General features: G+C 45.4%; 1 protein-coding gene across 3 annotated transcripts in view; it reads left to right on the forward strand.

Annotated features, from left to right (window-relative positions):
• LNX1 (ligand of numb-protein X 1) overlaps window positions 1-15,946 on the forward strand; it is a 186,065-nt gene that overhangs the window by 133,309 nt on the left and 36,810 nt on the right. The window lies entirely within an intron of this gene.

The following is a 15,946-nucleotide window of genomic DNA, read 5'->3' on the forward strand; positions in this document are numbered from 1 at the left end:
ATGGAGAAAGTGGGATTAGGGGCAGGTCTTGGGGAAATGAGTTGGATTTGTTTGAACGGCAGCCACTCCAGGTGGGGAGCCAGCTCAGACAGAAACCTGTGGGAGAGGCCCGTGTGACGCGAGGAGGGACAATTAGGCTGCAGAGAGCCTTGTCTAGAGCAGCGACTGTGCCCAAACAGAGGAATCGAGCAGGGTGATAATCAGAGGGGGGCCTGGAAAGAGAGACGGAGAAAGGAGAGGCTTTCCGTGACCCTAGAAGTAAATAGTAGAGTCCCTCACTTTCCCTTCCGTCCATTTGCATAACACAATTTGGGGGAAAGGAAATCTGATTCACAGGAGAGGAAAGGTGATTTCCTTCCAATATGTTGAAAGGGAAGAGGAAGCTCAATTAGCAAATAGAAACTGGCTGATAAAGTAGAATTTTTGCATGTGTTTCATGCAAAACGATTCGTCACAAGAGGGCCAAATATCTTTGCGTGACACGTTCTCAAACAGAATGACGGAGAACACACTTCCTCAACATCCGAGTGCCCAGTCGTATGTCCAGGAGGCCTCCTGACACCCAGCTCCGAAGGGGCTCGGAGAAAGTCCAGCATTTCATAGTTTCCCTAAGAACCGGAATGGAATGCACATTGAGGAATGAAGGAAATGCTTTAACATGTCGTCTGGCAATGATTTCCACTCGAATGCCATACCGTCTTCTCCCGCCCCCACCTGCATGCCAAGCCGTCACCTCTGGACAGGCGCTGGGGTTGTGCGGGCTTCACAAAAACTCGAGGTGTTCAAAAAAGACTCCTCTTGAGCAAATGGAAAGCTAGGCTGCTTTCAAAGCCAGCCTGAAAACCTCACTGGGCAGCAGTGATATTTACAAACCCTCACCACTATGAAATCCACCCTTTCCCAGTTACCCTAAAAACATTTCCTAGCCGATCCTGAAATAGAAAGTATAGTTGATCCATAGCCCGCTTTCCCGAAAATGAGAAGCTAACCTTTAGTTAGTTCCAAGTGTTTTAAAGGTAAAGATGATCATTCTGAATGGAACCGAGAATTGCACAGACCAAATGTTAACCAAAAAAGACAACCTCCCCCTTCACCCCCTCCCCCCCACCCCCCACCACACACACACACCCTCAATCCATGGACAGAAAGCTCAAATCATCTGTGGCATGAGAACTGTCTGTTCCCTCCCCCAAAGTGTCCAGGAAAACAACTCTGTGACCCCGAAGATGCAGGAGACTCAGGGAATGGATAAACTATTCTGACGTCTCTGTGAGGAATTGACCTGGCATCTGGACTGTGCCTGAGCCCTCAGCCATCCCTCATTAAGCACTGTCAAGTTCACATCTGGCTGCGGCTTTAGAACCCTGAGCATCACCCCAGGGAGCAGCACTGGTATTTATCAGGCACTGCTGGCTATCGGCTGGGCTCTTCCTAACTGAACAGTGGAGTCGATTCTCCTGGTGACTGGAAGCTCTGGAATTTCACGCGGTTTGGACGTGCAAGGTGCTGTACCAAGTCAGCAGTGAGGGTGGCCCTGTGGACCCCCTTCTAAGAGGGTGTCATGTGAGTACGTCCGGGGAGGCACCCGAAACCAGAGAAGCCCCACCCAACTCGCTTCTGTTTCTGTGAAATCGTGGCAAAAATCGATGACGGTGACGAGCGTATTATTTGGAGTCAGAGCTCTGACTTTAGATTCTGTCTCTGCTACCTGCAGGGTTAGCGGCTCATCCTGGTTTACTTGGGCCCACCTGATTTTAAAACTGGAACCCCCTCTGGGGCGCCTGGGTGGCGCAGTCGGTTAAGCGTCCGACTTCAGCCAGGTCACGATCTCGCGGTCCGGGAGTTCGAGCCCCGCGTCGGGCTCTGGGCTGATGGCTCAGAGCCTGGAGCCTGTTTCCGATTCTGTGTCTCCCTCTCTCTCTGCCCCTCCCCCGTTCATGCTCTGTCTCTCTGTCCCCAAAATAAATAAACGTTGAAAAAAAAAAAAAAAACCTGGAACCCCCTCATCCCAGGACCCCAGTCAGTCCTAGGCAAACTGGGATGGCTGGCCACCTTAGCGACTAACTGCTTAACCCTGGGCAAGTGAACTTTTGGATTAAGTTTCCGCATTCGCAGCATGGGGATGATACTATTCTCTACCCCATTATGTTGTTGGGAGGGTTGAGTGAAAGCGGGTGAAGGGCTTAGGGCTGCCTGGCCCGTGTCAAGGGCTATGTGTTTTAGTTATTCCAAGAATAACTGGACAGCTACAGGGTTTAAATTGATGTCACAATCCCAGACAGAGGAAATATGTTTGACTTTCAGCTCCTTGGTTTACTGCTGTGTCCTCTTGGATAAGTTACTTAACTTCTCTGAGCCTCCTTTTCCCCATTTGTAAAATGGGACAACTATCATCCAGCCGGGGCGGTATCTTGAGGGCGTAAGCCACAATACCGTGCCTGGTGAAAAAGACCAAGCACGCAACAAATAACCCCTCAGGTGGTTGCTGTTCTGGCTTGCTCTCAGCAGGGGAGAAGATGTGCTCCCAGCCAGCATGGGCTGCGTGGGTCTGCCTCTTTTCTCCTTCTGGTAGTACCCGCCTACCTGCCGGGGATCCATTCCCAAACCCGGAGTGGAAGCCTGAGATTGCTGGTGGTACCAAACCCTCTCTGGGCTGTGTTCTCCTGACATCCATACCTAGGAGGAAGTTTCACTGCTACATCAGGCCCCAGTTAGAGCTCAACAACTGATCATAACAGAATTGAATTGTAACCACCTACTGTCATTTATGTGAATGGCCTCTCAGATTCTTGTACTCCACTCCCCCTTGTTCTTCGTGCGACGATGTCCGATGGCGAAATGCCTCTGTGGCACCGTGAGGTGAATGGCGTGGGCGTGGTGGCCTAGCATTAGGCCACTGCTAACCTTGTGACTATATGCCGGAAGGGGGGTTCTGCTTCCTGGCTGCAACGACGAGTGCTGTGTCTTTTTTTTTTTTTTTTTAATTTTTTTATTTATTTTTGGGACAGAGAGAGACAGAGCATGAACGGGGGAGGGGCAGAGAAAGAGGGAGACACAGAATCGGAAACAGGCTCCAGGCTCTGAGCCATCAGCCCAGAGCCCGACGCGGGGCTCGAACTCCCGGACCGCGAGATCGTGACCTGGCTGAAGTCGGACGCCCAACCGACTGCGCCACCCAGGCGCCCCCGAGTGCTGTGTCTTTATACTGCACATTTGAATCTGAGTGCCTGGACGAAGGGGCTCTCTCTAGAAAAGGAGTGAATCCCTTAGAGGTGCTCGCATACCCTGACAAGATCCTTTTAAGCCTCTGCCTCCGGGGATGCTGGGGGCCACACCTATTCTCAGAAATAACTAGGTCTTTTTAGAGAGGAAGAATGGCAGGGAGACAGCACGTCCAAGGGCATGTGGGGACCACCGTACCTGTTCCCCCCACACACTAACCCACCGAGAGTACCCTACAGACACGGCCTGTTGATGTGGCGGAAGTGAAGCCATATGGCGACGCGAAGCTCCCTGCTCCTCCTGTCAACTGCAGGCCTGAAGATGACCGCAGGGCCACACTTGCCAGCTCCTGCTGTTTCCATCGGTCATAGCCCGCTCAGCAGCTGACCGTGAACGGTATCTGCAGTAAAGAATACAAGGTTATAAATAACCTGCTCCTAAGGTTCCTTGCTTCCTCCCTTCCTCCTACGTTGCCGTCGCTCCGAATCCTCAGCCACCAGGGGGCGTGGTATCTTCTAGCACTGGGGTGCAAGCCTCAGTTAAAAGTCTTGGGTTAGAATGTCAGGGCCTCTACTTACCAGCTGTGTGACCTTAGGAAAGTTACTTAATCTCTCTGTGCCTTAATTTCTCACTAGCAAATGACGGCGCGAGGACTACGCGGGCTAATATGTGTAAACCACGTAGAATAGCGCCTGGTCCACGGTAAGGATACTGTAGGTGCTGGCTGTGATTATGTTATTCACCTGTGAGTTGAGAATTGAAGGCTACAAAGATGTAGCCACAGATGGTCTTCCAGACCTAAGGCTGTAAACAAATAGAAAAAAACAGAAAAGGAGAGCCATTCGTATGAGGTTACGGAATATCTACTTCTCGCCTGCCTCCCCCAAAACAAAAACTGAGCCCGTGCAGAGACTGGCCAACTGTTTCTAACGTCTGCAGGCAGTGGGTGATCTCCCCCATAGGTCAGTGTAGGAACATATCAGCATCTTGGGTAAACTGAGTCAAGTGTGCTTGCTTAAGTTGTCGCTCGGGCACATGTGTTTCCTGAGCCAGTTCTACCGTAAAAGCACCCTGCACCTCTCCCCACTTCCCCGTGCCCAAGAGGCCGGCGTTACAGCTGCCCAAAGCTTGGCCTGCGTTTCCCTGTTGCTTTCCAGTGTGTTTTTAATTTTCCCTTTCTGGTATTCATTAACAAGTGAGGCAGGGGTGGTTGGAATTGCTGGGGACATTTTCCCTAGTGGTTTGGAGGCAGACGAAAGGGACTAATGAGAGGAAGGAGTATGTGGTTGGTGGTGATGTAAGAAGTCCATGGGCTCCCCAGGGTAAGGGCCTTTCAGGCTCAAGTTCATACTCAGGGTCTAAACGAACTCCCAGAGGGTGGGCTTGACCAACTGATGACCTCTTTTACTTATTAACTGATGTTTACTTCACTCGTGGCTACACAAAAGTGCTAATGACTTTTTTTCACTTATGGTTTCTGATAGCTTTGTGAGCGACCACGTAATTTGATCCCAGGGAACGTGGGTTTTCACTTCAAGGAGGAGAAAAAGGCATCCAAAGAAGGAAAAATGACTTTACCTAGCATTCTTAGACCAAAGAGAGATTATTTAAGAAGCTACGGGTATACTGAATGAAATACAGAAAATTTCCAGTCTGAATTCAGGAAGGAAGTTCCCTAAGGAAGTCCTGTGCTCAGGACCAGGCTGCCTGAAAACCAGAGGAATCATATTAATAGAAGTTGTGTTACTGTTACTTGAGTCTTTTCCAAGTAACATGATCAGGATTAATTCGCAAGGGTGGGTCCTGCTCGAGGGTGGGCTCAGGGAGCTCAGATGGGACTGTTTTGGAAGCTGATGACTGAGGCATTTATTTTTATCTCGAGCGCAAAGATTTCTAGTGCTGTGCATTAAGAGGATCATGAAATATTAGTTATCATGTATTTAAAATATACAGCCCGCCTTCTTCGAAGAATAGAAGGCAGCCTGCAACAAATAAAACACATGTGGGCCAGCACAATTAAAAAGTATAAACAGAAAGCATCAAATAAACGGAGTAAGGAAAAACACAGTTCAGGGCACTATGCTAAGTGAAATAAGTCTGACAAACACAAGTACCGCGTGATCTCGCTCACATGTGGAATGTTAAAAAATAGAGATAGAACAGATTGGTGGTGGACAGGAGGGGGTGGGTGGGTGTGTTAAATGGACGAAGGGTGTGAAAAGGTGCAAACTTTCAGTTATAAAATAAGCATGGGGATTCACTGTAAAGCATGGGGACTATAGTTAATGATGCCGTATCGCATACTTAAAAGTTGCTCAGAGTAGGTCTTAAAAGTTCTCCTTCCAAGGGAAGAATTGTAACTGTGTAGGTGATGGAAGTTAGTAGACTTATTATCATTTGATCACTTAGGAGATCATTTTGAAATGCAAACACATATCAAATCATGTACACCTGAAACTAATGCTATTTGTCAATTACACCTCAATAAAACCCATCAAAAGAAAAAAGGCCACCTGGGCTAGCACAATTTTTTTTTTTAATTTTTTTTTTCAACGTTTATTTATTTTTGGGACAGAGAGAGACAGAGCATGAACGGGGGAGGGGCAGAGAGAGGGAGACACAGAATCGGAAACAGGCTCCAGGCTCTGAGCCATCAGCCCAGAGCCCGACGCGGGGCTCGAACTCACGGACCGCGAGATCGTGACCTGGCTGAAGTCGGACGCTTAACCGACTGCACCACCCAGGCGCCCCTGGGCTAGCACAATTAAAAGTATGAATAGAAAGCATCTAATGAAAAGAATAAGAAAAAACCAACGGTTCCCTGTTCTCTCAGGCTGCTGACCCAGCCACATCCTTGAGAGCTGTTAGCACAGTATTGAAAGCTCATGGTGAGCGAGACGAGCCAGACTTTTACTCTCATGGAATCTGTCTTCTTTGGGGGGAGACACGTATTTGGAAAGGAGGCAAGGTGACTTTGAGCCTTCCACTGTCAACTTCATGCCTCTGGCTCCCTCCTACCCTCTCCTGTGTTGGCATCAGATCCCTCACTTGTGGGCATGGTGTAACCCTGCTGGACCTCAACAGTGGTTTATGGACTGGTAGTCAGGTGTCTTGGGTTTTATCCCCAGCTCACTCCTAGCATCTGCCCTCCTCATTGGTCTCACTTCAGCTCTGCTTTTTTCCCTGTCAGTGTCACTTGGGAGGAAGTCTACATCGAACCCCATGAGGCTGGTACCTGTCATGTACTTGCATCCTTGGGGCCTTTGAATGTAGCATTTGTATCTAGACTGCTAGATCAATGTCCTTCATTTTTCTAGACTCGTTTCCAAGTTCACCTCTTCTGGGGAACCTTCCCTGATTACCTCCAAGCAGAATGCACGGCCTCGTTCCTCTGATCTCTCAGCACTTGGCTTGTACTTCTGTCTCTCTCAGATAACGTGGCCTGATGGTTTTTCTGTTTCCGTGTTCGTTTCCTCGGGTGCATACACTGTAGAGGGTGTTTTTGTTTTTGTCTGTTACACAATAATTGTGTTAGTTACTGTTTATTGCTACTGTATTCCAGGTCCTGTTAGGCACTTTGCATGAATCTTTAAATCTTACAGTAAACATCATTGTGCCCATTTTATACCTGGGAAATGAGGCTCAGGGATTAAGGAACTTGTTCAAAGTCACAGAACAGGAAGGTAGCAGACCTAGGGTTCCCGCCCATATGTTTTAAACTTGAAAGCCTGGGCTTTTTCCACCTCGCTGTGTCATCTTTCTCAGGAAGCACTCCATGAGTGTTCATTGAATGAAAAAAAAAAAGTATTTTAAAATCAGCCCACTCTACCGGCATAATCCATCAAAGGAAGATGTATGGTAACTATTACTTCTATGTGTGTAATAGTTTTAAAATCCATATCAAATGAAATCCTATTCAAGTTACTAGGGAAAAAGAAAAGAGGAATAAAAAAAATGTCTTCCCTCCCTCTCCTTTTTCGCCTCTTGAGTTGGGATGAGGGGAAGGGAAAGGAACATGATGAGCTTGCTGAGGGAAAAAGACTGGGATGCTATTGCAATCAACCACGATAATTATGTGTTATCAGGGCCAAGGGGGTGAGTCCATCCATTCCCAGTTTGATAATTGCAATAAATAGAATGCCAGAAGGGTGACTGTTCAGTTCAACTCAACAATGTTTTTTGAGTGCCTGCCCTAGGAAATGTACATGCTATTCAGACCTTCCGAGAGGCACCTTGGTAAGCAAGACTTTGTCCCTTTAAAGCCTCTGAAACAAGACTTGCCCAGAGCTAACTGGTCAGCCAAGGCCGAGCTAATGTGCCTGGAACATAGGTGGGCGGGGGGGAGGGGTGGTGATGTGGGAATCCACAAGCTAACTTCCCCCAGCACCAACATGAGTACCAACAAGGAAGTCATCGCTCGTTGAGGGACCGAGATTTCAGAGTTTGGCTCTATTGGCTGAATTACGCAACTAGACTCTTTCCACCTCCCTTTGGAGCTTGCATTCTGTAGAGAAAAAAAAAAAAAAAATAAGCAGGATGAGCCAGAGAAAGCTGCTTTAAATAATAGGGTAGTTGGGGAAGGTGGATTTTAATCACAGACCTGAAGATAAAGGAGCAGACCAGGTGGGAATCTGAAGAAAGTGTTCCAGACAGGGGCAACAGGATGCAAAGCAGGAATGTGCTGGGCCTGGTGAGGACCAGCAGGGGGTGAATGAGTGAGGGGTGGGGTAACCGGACAGAGAACACAGGCTCTGTGAGCCATTGCAAGCACCTTACGCAAATAGATGGGGAAGGGAGAAATGTGTAGAAGCAGGGATGCCTCTTAGGAGGCTGTTACGATAACCCAGGCATGGATGGTGGCCGTGGAAGTGATGAGAAGTAGTTGGATTCTGGATATATCTTGTTGGTTGTATTTGGAGTGTTGAGAGAAGGAAAGGAATCGGGGATGGCGCTGAGGGTCTTGGCCTGAACACCAGGAAGATATATGGTGTTGTTCAATAAAACAGGGAAGATGTGGGAAGAGCTGATTTGGCAGGGAACCTTAGGGTGTTTGGATATGCTAAGTCCAAGGTGCCTGTGAGATGAGGAGGTGAAAACATGGAGGAAGCAGGTTGATATATGAGCCTGGAGTGCAGGGGGAAGTTCTGGGCTGGAGGCCAGGCCATGGGAGGGGTGAAAGCATAGAACCCCACAGCCTGGATTCAAATCCCAGCCGCACTCGGGGAACCCAGACAAGGCTTCCTTCCCTTCTGGCTTCCACATCCTCATCTGTGAGGAGTGGAGGCGGCCTAGTGAATGTTCCCATCAACCGTTGGGAAGGTTGAAGAAGGCCACATATGTAGAGCATAACACAGTACGTAGCAGATCGATAGGTAATAGCGGTCTTCTTTCCAGCCCCCTCCTGGGCTGCCAGACCCTGTAGTGAGCCCAATGACCCACACAGATGAGGCAAGGCCCAGAATGTCGGCCCGAGGAATTGAGACAATCCGATAAGCAGTGGGAAATATTTCTATGGGAAATTTTTTGAGTAAAAAGAAGTTGTGTGGGTGAAGTTAGGATGGAGTGGGCGGGGGGAAAGACTGGTAGGAGGGAGATGGGCCGGGTTTGTTGCAGAACGATGGAGGTACAGGGTCAGGGGGGCCAGGGTGATGGCACAAGAGATAGAGGACATGTGACTGAGGGCCACCAAGCACCTTGACAAAGGCTGTCTCTGAGGATGCACTATGGCTTCCTGAGAATCTCGGTGGCCTGTCCAAGGACACAACAGGGAGAGCCTGTCACTACGTCATGGTGACCACGTCTCTTGCAGCAGTCTCCAGGCCTAGCCCCGAGGACCCTGAGCAAAGTTTGAGTCACTCATCCTGTTCAGTGGAGCAGCTGAAGCCTAAGACCCAGCTGTGGGCGGGGGGAACTCACTTCCCTCCAGAGCTTTCTGATCTTGGTTCTCCTTGCCTGAAAGAGTGAGTACATCCATTAGGGTTGAATGGCTCCCTTTCCCATTATGTAACGACTTAGGGCAAGTAATTAGCTCTCCCAGGAGTGAAAGGCCAACAGTTGAGAATTCAATGTCCTTCTCCAACTTGGATCAGAAATAGGGCTGGGGCAAATGATGAAAGGGAAGCCCCTTTGAGAGCCATCTCCCCTACACATGCCAAACACAGACCGTCACTCAAGTGGGGAGAGAGGGAGATTGGGGAGACAGTAAAAGGACAGCCCTGCCTCAAAGAGGACTGATAAGAGAGAAATGGGTCTGACCTACTGACGTTGACAGGGTTATTATTTTTTTTATTTTTTTTTATTTCCAGAGGGAGAAATTGTCATCCCTTAAGATACATCTGACCTTCAGATGTATTTTGGCTCACACAACGTTCATTAAAGTGGTGAATTTGTTGTCAACTTAAAAAAAAAATCAAGAGACTGTACATTTAAAACTGGATTTCAGCTTATGAAGTTTTCACCCCAGCCACACTGGGCTTTTATTTTTTTTCTTAAGGTTCAGTTGACATAGATTAGTGACGAATTTCCGGTGTACAGCATAACGATTTGTTATTGTGAAATGATTTCCACAATACGTCTAGTTAACATCTATCTCCTGCATAGTTACAACATGTTACTTTGGAGACGAGAAGTTGTAAGATTTACTCTTACCGACCTTCAACTATGCAAATGCATTATTATGAACTATAGTCACCCTGCTGTACATCACATCCCTATGACTTCTTTTATAACGGACATTTGTATCTTTTGATCCCCTTTACCCATTTTACCCACCTCCACATTCCCCTCTCTGGAAACCCCCAATCTGTTTCTATTACTTTTGTGTTCTCTTGTTTTGCTTTTGCTACTGTTGTTTTATTTCTTTTTTTTTTTTTTAAGTTTATTTATTTATTTTTGAGAGAGAACAGGAGTGGGGGAGGAGGAAAAGACAGAGACACAAAATCTGAAGCAGGCTCCAGGCTCTGAGCTGTCAGCACAGGACCCAACGTGGGCTTCAAACTCACCAACCACGAGATCATGACCTAAGCCAAAGTCAGACGCTTAATCTACTGAGCCACCCAGGCCCCCCACTACTGTTGTTTCAGATTCCACAGATCATATGATATTTGTCTTTCTTTGACTTACTTCCCTTAGCATAATGCGCTCAAGGTCCATCCATGTCACAAATGGCGAGATATCCTTCGTTTTTCTGGTTCCGTAATATTTTATCATATTGTATATACCACATTTTCTTTATCCATTCATTCATTGATGGACACTTGTTTCCATATCTTGGCTTTTGTGAATAGTGCTGCAGTGAACGTGGGGTGCAGATGTTTTTTGAACTGGTGTTTTTGTTTTCTTCCGAAAAATCCCAGAAGTGAATTGTCAGATCATATGGTATTTCTATTTTAGTTTTTTTGAGGAACCTCAAAACCTAGAGTGGCTGCAGCAACTTACATTCCCACCAACAGCACACAAGGTTGCCTTTTCTCCACGTCCTCACCAACACTTCTTTCTTGGTCTTTAATAATAGCCATTCTAACGGGTGTGACATGATATCTCATGATGGTTTTCATTTGCATTTCCCTGATGTTTGGAGATGGTGAGCATATTTTCATGTACCTGTTGGCCATCTGTATATGTTCTTTGGGAAAAAAAGTCTATTGAAATCTTTTGCCCCTTTTTAATTGTGTTCTGTTATTGTATGAATTCTTTCGATGTTTTGGAGATTAACCCTTTATGAGATAATATGATTTGCAAATATCTTCTTTCATTTTGTAGGTGCCTTTTCAATTTGGTGATGGTTTCCTGTGCTGTGCAGCAGCTTGTTAGTTTGAGGTAGTCCCACCAGTCTAGTTTTGTTTTTGCTGCCTTTGTTTTCGGTGTCAGATCCAAAAATTCATCCTCAAGACCAATGCCAAGGAGCTTACTGCTTATGCTTTTGTCTATGAGTTTTATAGTTTCATGTCTTACATTTAAGTCTTTAATCCATTTTTCATTATGTTTAAGGCTTGTTTAATGTTTATTTTTGAGAGAGAGAGAGAGCATGAGCAGAGGAAGGGCAGAGAGAAAGAGAGAGAGACAGAGACAGAATCCGAAGCAGGCTCCAGGCTCCAAGCTGTTAGCACAGAGCCCAACGTGGGGTTCGAACTCATGCACCATGAGATCATGACCACAGCCAAAGTCAGACGCTTAACCAACTGAGCCACCCAGGTGCCCCAAGTCTTTAATACATTTTGAGTTAATTTTGGCATATGGTGTGAGACAGGGGTCCAATTTTATTCTTTTGCATGTGGCTGTCCAGTTTTCCCGGCACCATTTATTGAAGAGACCACCCTTTCTCATTGTATGCTATTGACTCCTTTATCATAAATTGACCACATTTGTGTGGGTTTATTTCTGACTCCATGCTGTTTCCTAGATCCACATGTCTGTTTTTATGACAATACTATACTGTTTTGAAATCAGGCAGTACGAGGTCTCCAGGTTTGTTCTTTCTCGACATTGCTTTGGCTATTAGAAGTCTCTTGTGGTTGCATACAAATTTTAGGATTGCTTATTCTATTTCTGTGAAAAATGGCATTGGAATTTTGATAGGGATTGCTTTGAATCTAGATTACTTTTAGATATGTTAACAATATTCTTCTAATCCATGAGCACAAAATATCTTTATTTGCATCTTCTTCAATTTCTTTCATCAATGTTTTACAGTTTTCAATGTATAGGTCTTTTACCAATTTGGCTAAATTTATTCAGAAGTATTTTCTTTCTTTTGATACGATTATAAATGGAATTTTCTCAATGAATTATCAGAAAATGTTTGTATATAGAAACACAACAGAATTCTGCATACTGATTTTGTATCCTGCAACTTTACTGAATTCGTTGCTTAGTTCTAATAGTCTTTTGGTGGAGTCTTTAGGGTTTTCTACAATATCCTGTCATTTGCAAATAGTGACAGGTTTACTTCCTCTTTCCCAATTTGGATGCGCTTTATTTCTTTTTCTTACCCCATTGATCTTAGGCTGGTCTTCCTGAGACCTAGATCAGTGAAGTCCTATGATGGCTGCTGTACCCTTGAAATGGAGCAGAGCTGCTCACCATGGACCCCAGCTGGCCTGACCTTCCCCATTTCCTCACCTCACTTCGCTAGCATATGAGTTCACAAGTCTTGGTTTAAAGTAGGCTCACACTGGGCAATTAATGAACTTGATATGAAGAGCAGACTTGATGTTTACCTAGTTCAGAAGTAAACCAAGATAGAACATGAGGGAAGTTAGATCAAAGGGAGATTGTGTAGTTAGCCAGACTATTATGATGAGGGCACTGAGGCTCTCTTTCTTACAACTTCTGCTATCACAAGTGGGTAAGTTCCCTGTCAGAAGGTCCACTGCAAAGCAGCTCTTGTCTCCTTGTTGGCTGAATTTAGCAGGGTACCCCTTTAGAGCCTCTGTGAATTATGTTGGGGCCTATCCTGCTTCAGGTCAACTCTTGTTAGCAGCAAACTCATGGACTCAGGAATTTTTGCAAGAAGGGAGTTCATTTTCTCCCCATGCCCCTGCAAAAAAAAAAAAAAAAAAATTCCATGGAACATCCATTGTCCACATTTTTATATTTAGACTGATTTGCCTTTCAGTCACTTAAGTGTCTAACTCTTGATTTCAGCTCAGGTCACGAGATCAAGTCCCATGTCTGGCTCTGCACTGACAGTGTGGATCCTGCTTGTGATTCTCTCTCCCTGCCTCTCTGCCTCTGTCTCTCTCTCTCTCTCTCTCAAAAATAAATAAACTTACACACACACACACACACACACACACACACACACACACACACACACACACTGATTTGCTTCTGCTAACTGTGATATGGGAGCTCAGGATCCCAACTCCATTATTACCAAAACAATTTGATTTTCAGAGTTCCTTTGAACAGATAGCATATCCAAAATGAGTGATTTGGTTGAAATATGTTTTTGTTGGTTTTTTTTTATGTTCCCTGTATTCATCCTTCAAGTTCATGGCCATCACCCATCACCACCTGAGAGTACTTAGTTCTCAGGATAACTAAAAGGGAGAATAAATCCTGCTTGCTTTGAACACAACCCAGGGTTCACCATATGTTCCTGTCCTGGCCAATGCTAATCAGCTCTTCCCCACTCCTCCCCTCTTTTGTCCTTATAAATCAAGAGCCCTCAGTGTTAGTCACCACAAAAGAGATAATTAGTGAGTACAAGCTGCTACCTTCATAGATCATTCCGTGCCTCGGATTCCAGCTAAGCCAAGAAACTGGAACGAGCACCATCACATAATTATGAGTTGCTTTAGCAGAACATTTTTTATACAAGGCTGTGAGTCTGAACGTTTAAATCTGGATTCTATACACCGCCCCCTGGCTGTTGTAAGGATAGCTATGATGTGGGGCCAAAGGGAAGTTTACTTGCCCATTTTATAAGGTTTTTCTTTCCTAGACTAAAAACTGTCTCTAGAACCCCAAGGATTTGGAACAGCAGGCGTTTCTTACTGTCATAGCCTTCAGATTTGGATATTTTAAATACCTTGACCCTCCACGTGGATGTGGCAGCAAAAGATATCGTCCCTTTGTTCCACTAGGGATATGCTGTATCCCCCCAGAAAGCCATGGCTTGTGCCCTTACCAGCCATTTGTCCAACTGGAAAATTCATTTCATGCTCTGGCAGGACCCATGGTCAAGGGCATTGCTGCCCCAAGAAAAGAAAGACTGTTTCCCGTCCAACTAAATAGTCTAGGAACTTCCTTCCCATGCGTTGCTAACCAAATATCGCTGGCTTGCATAGCAGTGTTCCGCTCATGTATTTATGACTTTGGAGCTGTGCAAATGCATGCTGGCTTTTATTTTTTCCATCACACGGTGGTTCTTCCAACTTTTTAGTTTCCCATATCAACCACTTTGCTATTTTTAAGCAGAACCATTTCAAGCCTGAGTAGCTAATCCGAACAGTGAAACCTTACCAATTCAAGCAGAGAGCTTGTATTCTTCCAGTGAGGGAAAGACTAGCATTTAAAACTGGAGGCCTATTTCATTTTCTATAAGATAAGGGTATAGGATTGTATAATCCAAGTTCTTCCTACTAATATTAAAACCACATTTCATCAAATCTAAGATGCCATTGATCATAAGGAACATGTTTTCTATACCAACAGTTTTAAAACTTGTCACTGGTTAAATTATTCCAAAACACCTTTAAAGATTTCCCTGCAATGTGTGGACTGGTCCCATCAGACTCCTGTGGCTTTGAAATCCGTTCAGACAAATCTGGTGACCTCTCCTGCCCTCTAGTTGTATCGTTTGGCACGAAATAGGCCAATCCTTTTGAGTGATCTCAGTAAGGAAATGTAACACCACTTTTTATCTCCTTGGGAGTATCTGTGTTTCTGAGCAAATAAAGCATTTGCTGATCTCTTTGCAAGAAAATACGGAATTGCCGTCCTCCTACTAACGATTAACATTTGCTTCATCAACATCAAGCATTTACATGCCGCTGCTCTGTTTTTGAGACTTTTTACGTGTACACTAACTTTCCAGACCGATGCTGAATCCTAATGTAATCGTTTCTAAGACATTTAATGGCAGTGAAATTCAAGGGTGTAGTCCCAAGAACGGACACCTGTGACTGTTCGCCACGCTCAGACAATGGCGTTTGCATCATGACTGCAGCTTGGCAACAGAAGCTGCATGACCCCTCAATCATCTGTGCATTCTAATCTCAGGAGATGTTAAAGTTTGCAAAAACAGGCCTCCTAGGATGGATCCATTATGGAAGTAGCTACAGTCTATTGATAACTTACTGCATGTCTGGTAGAGTATCAAAATCTGGACAAGACTTAATATTGACCTGACCTCACCACTGCCTCAAATGTATGTCTGGATCAGGAAATTTAACCAGGTTCACAAAATTGCCCCCGACTACACTGGTAAACTTCAGAGCAAGGATTCTGATTCAGACAATAAGCCATCCTATCCACCAGCTGTATTTCTTCCGGTTCTATAAATCGTGTACTCATCAACTATAGACTGCTGTTTGATTCCATTTACTTTCGAGAATGTGAACCATCGTTCCAAATAAGCGCTCAACCTATAGTCGTTTAAAATAGCTATTTAAAATAGCTCAACCACGGGGAGCCTGGGGGGCTCAGTTGGTTAAGCGTCCGACTTCAGCTCAGGTCATGATCTCACGGTTTATGAATTTGAGCCCCACGTTGGGCTCTGTGCTGACAGCTCGGAGCCTGGAGCCTGCTTTGGATTCTGTATCTCCCTCTCTCCCTGCCCCACACCTGCTCTTGCTCTGTCTCTCTCAAAAACAAAAATTTTTAAAAAGCTCAACCACATAAGATTTTTCTGTAATGAATTGATAAAAATATCTTATAATTAGCATATCCATTATGAGCAAAATGGCCATTTCTTAAAGGGGCTCCCCCACGTGATTTCTGCCTTCACAACCACTGTGGGAGCTGATGTGGCCGTCTGCAGCTACTTCTCACCAGAGTGCAAGGAGATAGTTAACTCATCACCATTTTCTGACCAAAACCCCACTTAAGAGCTGGAATGACTTGTTCGGTAGCACGTGGGCACACACAGCGAAATATGGACTGAGATCAGCTTATATCTTGGTCTCTTGGCCCTTGGGCCCGCTCCTTTTTTTTTTTTTTTTTAATTTTTTTTTAATATTTGTTTATTTTTGACAGAGACAGAGCATGAGTGGGGGAG

The sequence above is a fragment of the Leopardus geoffroyi genome, chromosome B1 (genome assembly GCF_018350155.1).
Source record: "Leopardus geoffroyi isolate Oge1 chromosome B1, O.geoffroyi_Oge1_pat1.0, whole genome shotgun sequence".
Classification (NCBI taxonomy): Eukaryota; Metazoa; Chordata; class Mammalia; order Carnivora; family Felidae; genus Leopardus; species Leopardus geoffroyi.